This window comes from Pezoporus flaviventris, unplaced genomic scaffold (assembly GCF_033815535.1).
Source record: "Pezoporus flaviventris isolate CSIRO_AGI_PZ_B2104156 unplaced genomic scaffold, CSIRO_AGI_Pfla_v1 ptg000037l, whole genome shotgun sequence".
In the NCBI taxonomy this organism is placed as follows: domain Eukaryota; kingdom Metazoa; phylum Chordata; class Aves; order Psittaciformes; family Psittacidae; genus Pezoporus; species Pezoporus flaviventris.
Genome location: NW_026892585.1, coordinates 13,389,421 through 13,395,420, shown reverse-complemented (window position 1 = coordinate 13,395,420; position 6,000 = coordinate 13,389,421).

Below are 6,000 nucleotides of genomic sequence, written 5' to 3'. Positions count from 1 at the left end.
CATGCCCAGGAGGTAACTGGGAGTTAGCCGGAAGGGCTGGGGGACTGCAGGGTTGGAGGAGGTATCGGTCGGAGCTTGGTCGGGCTTGGGGGGCGAGTTATCGGTCAGCGGGTGGTGAGGTGTTGTATTCTCTTCCCTTGTTATTTCCTTTATCATTATTATTGGTGGTAGCAGTAGTGATCTGTGTTATACCTTAGTTACTAAACTGTTCTTATCTCAACCCGTGGGAGTTGCATTCTTTTGATTCTCCTCTCCGTCCCTCCGAGAGCGGGGGGGGGGGGCAAGAAAGGGGGGGAAGTGAGCGAACGAATTACCTGACTGGGTTTAAACCACGACAGGAGCCTACCTGCCTAAATCGGTGCTAACTGTTGTACTAGCTGGGTGGCATATAGGGTGATGGAGAACAGTGGTGCAAAGCCTAAGTCCTCTTGTGGATTCGTAATTGTGCTGACAAAGTTGGTGTATCACTGCACTGAGTAGGATCTATAGATGAGCAGATGATAGCAGTAAACCCCTGATTTAGCAGACACTGCCTTTTATGGCACTGATATGTTATAGACAGTAAAAAGGATCATTACTGACTGAGAGGCAGAACCTGTTGGAAAAAACAGCTGCTGCTGAAGTATGAGGCAGGATTCTCGTTTACCAAAAAAGCGGTGATTTATTTGGAGGACTGGATCTCACATACATCAGGCTTAGTGTGCTTTTTCTGAATCCTGCAGAACTACAACAGAGCTTGCAGTGTCTCTGAGTTTAGGAAACCAAAAGCTCACAATTTTTTGGCTCTCAGCAGACAGCTGCTCAGAGGAGACCTTTGGCTTGTCAATTTGTACAAATGTTTGGAAAGTGGAAGAATAGGGATTGCGAGGGTGAAAGGAAGAATGTTTCCATGAAGCAGAAAACCTGCTTTTTAACTTTCTCCTTTACAAGGCAGAATAATGAAATGTGTCACTACAGCAGCTGGGAATACTTGAAGGTGTAGGTATAGAATCATAGAAGAGTTTGGGTTGGAAACGGCCTTCAAATACCATCTACTGCAACCCCCAGAATATGCTCAAGGCTATGAGACAGCAGAAAATTCAATGATAATGAATAACTGTGCAGTAGTGGGGCTAATACTGTGGTGAGTTTTACGTAATTTGCCATTTGTGGCCTTCTTCCAGCTTTTTGCTGGAACTACATGGACAAGACTGGTGTGACAGACACCTACAATCACCTTGAGAAATCCATCCTACTGCCACCTGCACCCATAGGGAATTTTCTGTTTGAGCACGTGGGGCTCCTGCTGGGGATGCTGGCATGTGGCTAGACGAGTGCTGTTGCTGATTTCTAAACATCTGCATAGTTAGTTTTCAGTTCTCTTTTTCACAGGTTCCTGCTGCAAGAGTCATGAAGAACCAGCTCTTCCTCAAGACCCTCCTCTGTCAAGCCTCTATTAAGTCTGCAAGGTAATGCATGAAATTTTAGCTGGGATTTAAATGCTGGCTTTGTCCTCAAACTTCCACAGGAGTTTGGAGACAAGCGTGATGACTCATGCATAGGCAACAACTGATTCCTGCCTTCTTAAGTCTATGCCCTGTACTGTGTACTTTATTTTCAGACAATGCATAGCATTAAACTGATCTTAAAAAGTTATTTGAGGGAAAAAGTGTCACAGTACTGCAAAATACTAGAATCTGATCAGAAGCTTGCAAGCTAACGTATTCAAGGTTTCTTATCCCTGACCGTGGCAGTATGCTTCTGGGAAAGTCACTGGTTTTGGTAGCACCGATGTACCTTATGAAAAAGGCACTCCACAGACCAGTTGTGCTCTTGATTCTTTTAATCTAGTTATGGGACAATGATTATGTGCAAATGGAATTTAGACTTGCCTCTTCAGGCTGGGGATCAAACTGAGCTTTCACAGGGAGCTCAGGAAAAAAATCACTTTGGCTTTGGTCTCCAGAAAAAAAGGTATAAAAGAGGTGCAATGTTTCATTGGCTCATTTTCAAGTCACACAGTGCTGCCTTTTCCCTGCTGCACATATACATGGGATACATCAGGGCAAGCTTGGCAATTCATCTCCAGGAGCGGATTTGGTTTGCTCGGACCCACAAGCAAGTTCCATGTCCCCAGAGAGTCTGTCCTGTTACAGCTGAAACCCTGTCAACAGCAGTCATTAATGAAGTGTCATTATGGAGGTAGGTACATCATCAGAACATGGCCACTCGGGCACTGTGGTCACTTCATAACTTGGCTGCTCTTGCACGTATTACCTTAGGTGGCTTTCAGGATGCTCCATACTGTGGAATCAGCAGTTGCTCACCACTTTAATTTTAATTGTAGGTGTTAAATTGTCAGGTTAACTCTTCCATTTTAAAGGCAGCAGTAAAGGTGCATAAACTACAGATAATAGGTGAACACATTGTTTATCCACTTTATAGCATTCAGGAGGGACATTCCAACATGGTTTAATGGTCTATGCTTTAAAAAAGCATTAAAAGCCCAGATACTATGTTTAAGATGCAGGTGGTCAAAAGCCTTAACGTAGCTGCTGCTTGAACTACATCCCTAAACCTACATGACTATGTTCCCTAAGCTAGAAAACTTAAACCTGTCAGGGAACACCCTGACAGGACTGGAGGTGAGCCCTTTTTACATTGGGAGTAAAGGAGCTGAGCCCAGGTGAGGAAGGTGGGAGGATGTTCCCCTCTCCCTTCATCCAGCTCTTCTGATACAGGAATAGAGGGGAGGAAAAATAGTCTGCCTCTGTCCTGAGCTCACACCTCCTCTGCTCACCGTTTACCAATGGAGTTCCAAAAAGTAGCTTAGGAGAAGAGGTATAAAAGGTGATACGGGTACCCAGTCTCAGGTAGACTAAGCTATGGGTACACTATGATGTGATACAGTCTCATGTCAGTTTTGCACAGGGACCCCAAAGGTTTCACTATAACTTATTTAATGTAATTAATGACCTAAGACTGAGTATCTAGAGAGTCTGGGACGAATTAATAATACATACTTTTTTTTTTTCCAATTACAAAAATGGAATGAGAAATTGTACATATAGGTATGCATAATTTACTGCTCAATCTTTGGACTCTAATCTATTTGACAGCCTGGAACAGTGATTTTAAATTCACCTATTCCTAGTTACTTGATCTGCTCCCTTGGCTGTCTTAACCTTCCTCAAACAGAAGAGGTTTATCTTTAGAGCATGTTGGGATTTGAACAGAACAAATCAGATGCTGACGTGACTTTTTTAAGTGTAATTAAAATGTATGACCAAGTCACACTCCCATACCTTTAAAAAAGGAAAAGCATTTTATTACATTAAATATTTAATCCAGGACAGTTAATCCATATTTATCTTACAGGACGATGGCAGTGACTGTAAAATTGCAGGCCATTGATCCTTTCTTGAACTCCTTGGAGAAGATGTTAAGGGCCAAAACTGCATTATAAAGTTCAGGCAAACACTCCTCAAAGTAGAGCAGTGTTTAAATCAGTACACCAGATCATCCAGTATTGAGCTCCACGTTGTCAGATCATCCAATATTGTTTTACACTCCATCCAAGACATCTCAATCCCTGGCATGCTGACTATCTGACTATCTGGTAATTCAGTAGGTATACTGTTTGCTTTTTTTCTTTCTTACCTGTGCTGTGCTGCAGGACTGACATCTCATCCACCTGAGCAAGGGACAGAGGTGATCATCAAAAAGGGTAGCAGAAGTTGACAAGCCTTTGCCTTAGATGTTTTGCATTTAGAGATTGAAGGAATGAGCCAAATGCAAGACAGGAAAATCCAGTTGAGGTCCTGGGCTTCTACAGAGAGATGCTGTGGATTAAAGTCTGTAAAGTTCTTCATTAGAGCCTTTGTTCTTGATTGCTTCTTTAGATCTTACTCTCAGTTTGCCATTCATCACTTCTTACCCTTCTAGTATGGGATATGCATAGGCTTTTAATTTTTTTCATAAGCTAACACTGAATTCCCATAATATAGAATCAGTCAGGTTGGAAAAGACCTTTAGTATCATCGAGTCCAACCTTTACCCCTGCACTGCCAGAGCCACCACTAACCCATGTCACTGAGGGCCTCATCTACGCGGTGTGTGAACACTTCCAGGGATGGTGACTCCAGCACTGCCCTGGGCAGCCTGTCTACCTTTTGATATACATTTATCGGGTGTCAAAAGTATGTGCAGGTTCTGGACCATTTAAATATCTACTCATTATATATATATATATATATATACATATATGCACCCATATATATATTTATACATTTCTGTGTACATGTATAACATAAATTTATGTATAAAATTTGCTGGATATTTCATTTAAAAAAAAAGGTACAGTGTAAGTATTGCTGGTGTTGAACTCCTCATAAAGAGAAGGTGTTACAAGACTAATAAAAAAGAATAATATTTACAAGTATAATAAAAACATTCTTGTAAAATAGCTTTTACAGCACTGCTTGTGTGCTATAAGTAAAATTAATCAGTTTGGGGTCAGATACTCTTGAGAAAAATGTGAACTGGAATTTTTTCATCTTCATGGTTTAAATGGATATCTTACTGGTTTTTTAAATGTCATTTTTTCAGTAAAGTATCTATTTCATTTAGACTTTCATGTTAATGCTGGTGGGAATTTAGACATATCTGCTGGCATTTTCATCATGAAACAAATAATGGGTGATTTTTTATTCTTTACTTTTTTCTTGTTTCACAACTGTCATGGTTTGCTGCTTTGTGGAGAGAGAGGGAATAGAGGGAGCCAGGCACCGGCAGGTTTCCCATGAGATGCTCTAGTCTATGTTGTTCCTGTCATAAAGTGGAGAAAGCCATTTCCAGACTTTCAGACCCTGAGGCAGTGCCAGATTGGTTGGATTTTAATCTGAGTTCTTTAAACACCAGGTCTGCAGATAAACAAAAAAACCCCAATCAAACAAAATCAGCGTGTGTGTGTGTGTGTGTGTGTGTGCACCCTTCAGTTTTTTGATGATGATCGAGGCCTTTCATGAAAAGAGTGATAAAACCTTTTAGCCATGAGAAAAAATGAACCAAGGACAGATTCTTAGTGATGTCTTAGCAGTATTTTCTTAGCTCCTAACAAGAGATTCTCAAAGTTTCCTAAGCAGACTCCCTTTTGACATTTCAAAAGCTTGTTAAATTCCCTTCAGCAACTCCTATGAAAACAATCTTAAATTACTCTTCTTTTGAAAGAAAAAACTGTGAAATGAGAAATCATCATACATATTTTATTTCTGCAGAGAAATAAATCAAAAGCTTTACATACACATGAAATTGTTTTGCTCATCACCTTCCCAAAGAAGAGAGACTTTAATTAATCCTTGCTCTGAGAAAGATATTAAAGCCTCATCTAATCCCCAAGCAGCAGTTCTTATAAAGTCAGGAATCATTTTGCATGCTCATAACCACAGAAAACATTATTTTCTCCTAAAGCAGATTGTTCTACAAAAGTGATGAATGCTTCAAGTGCAGAGATGTGTTGCTTTTTCTTCATTTAACCTCTCCCTGGTTTGATACACATGGGGATGCAATAGCAGCCTTTTTTTCCTTTAAATTCTCTTTCTGTTTCAAAGAGCAAAACTAAGGAACTCTTCAACAATTTTGGTCTTTTTAAAAGTTCTGAAAACTTAGCTCTGAGCAACAGGAGCAACAAATACCTCTCACGCTGATTTCTGGTTTGTTTCTAAGGACTTTAACAAATTAGATATTGTATTAGCTATTTTACATAATCGGCCTGCACCACTGGAAACTTTTTGCACTCCTGTTTCCTAGATGGTGCTTATTATTTTATCCTGTATAGCTTGATTACAAGAACAATATGACCTGTTTCAGAGGTATGTTTGGAAAAGGACTGGGAATTTCTTGCTTAACTGACAGAGATATTGTTTTGTCTGTATAGACAGTAAATCAGCTTTGTTTATACATACAAGCATATAATCAGTAACATGAAGAAATAAAAATAGCCAAGTGGAATCAGCAAGCCAG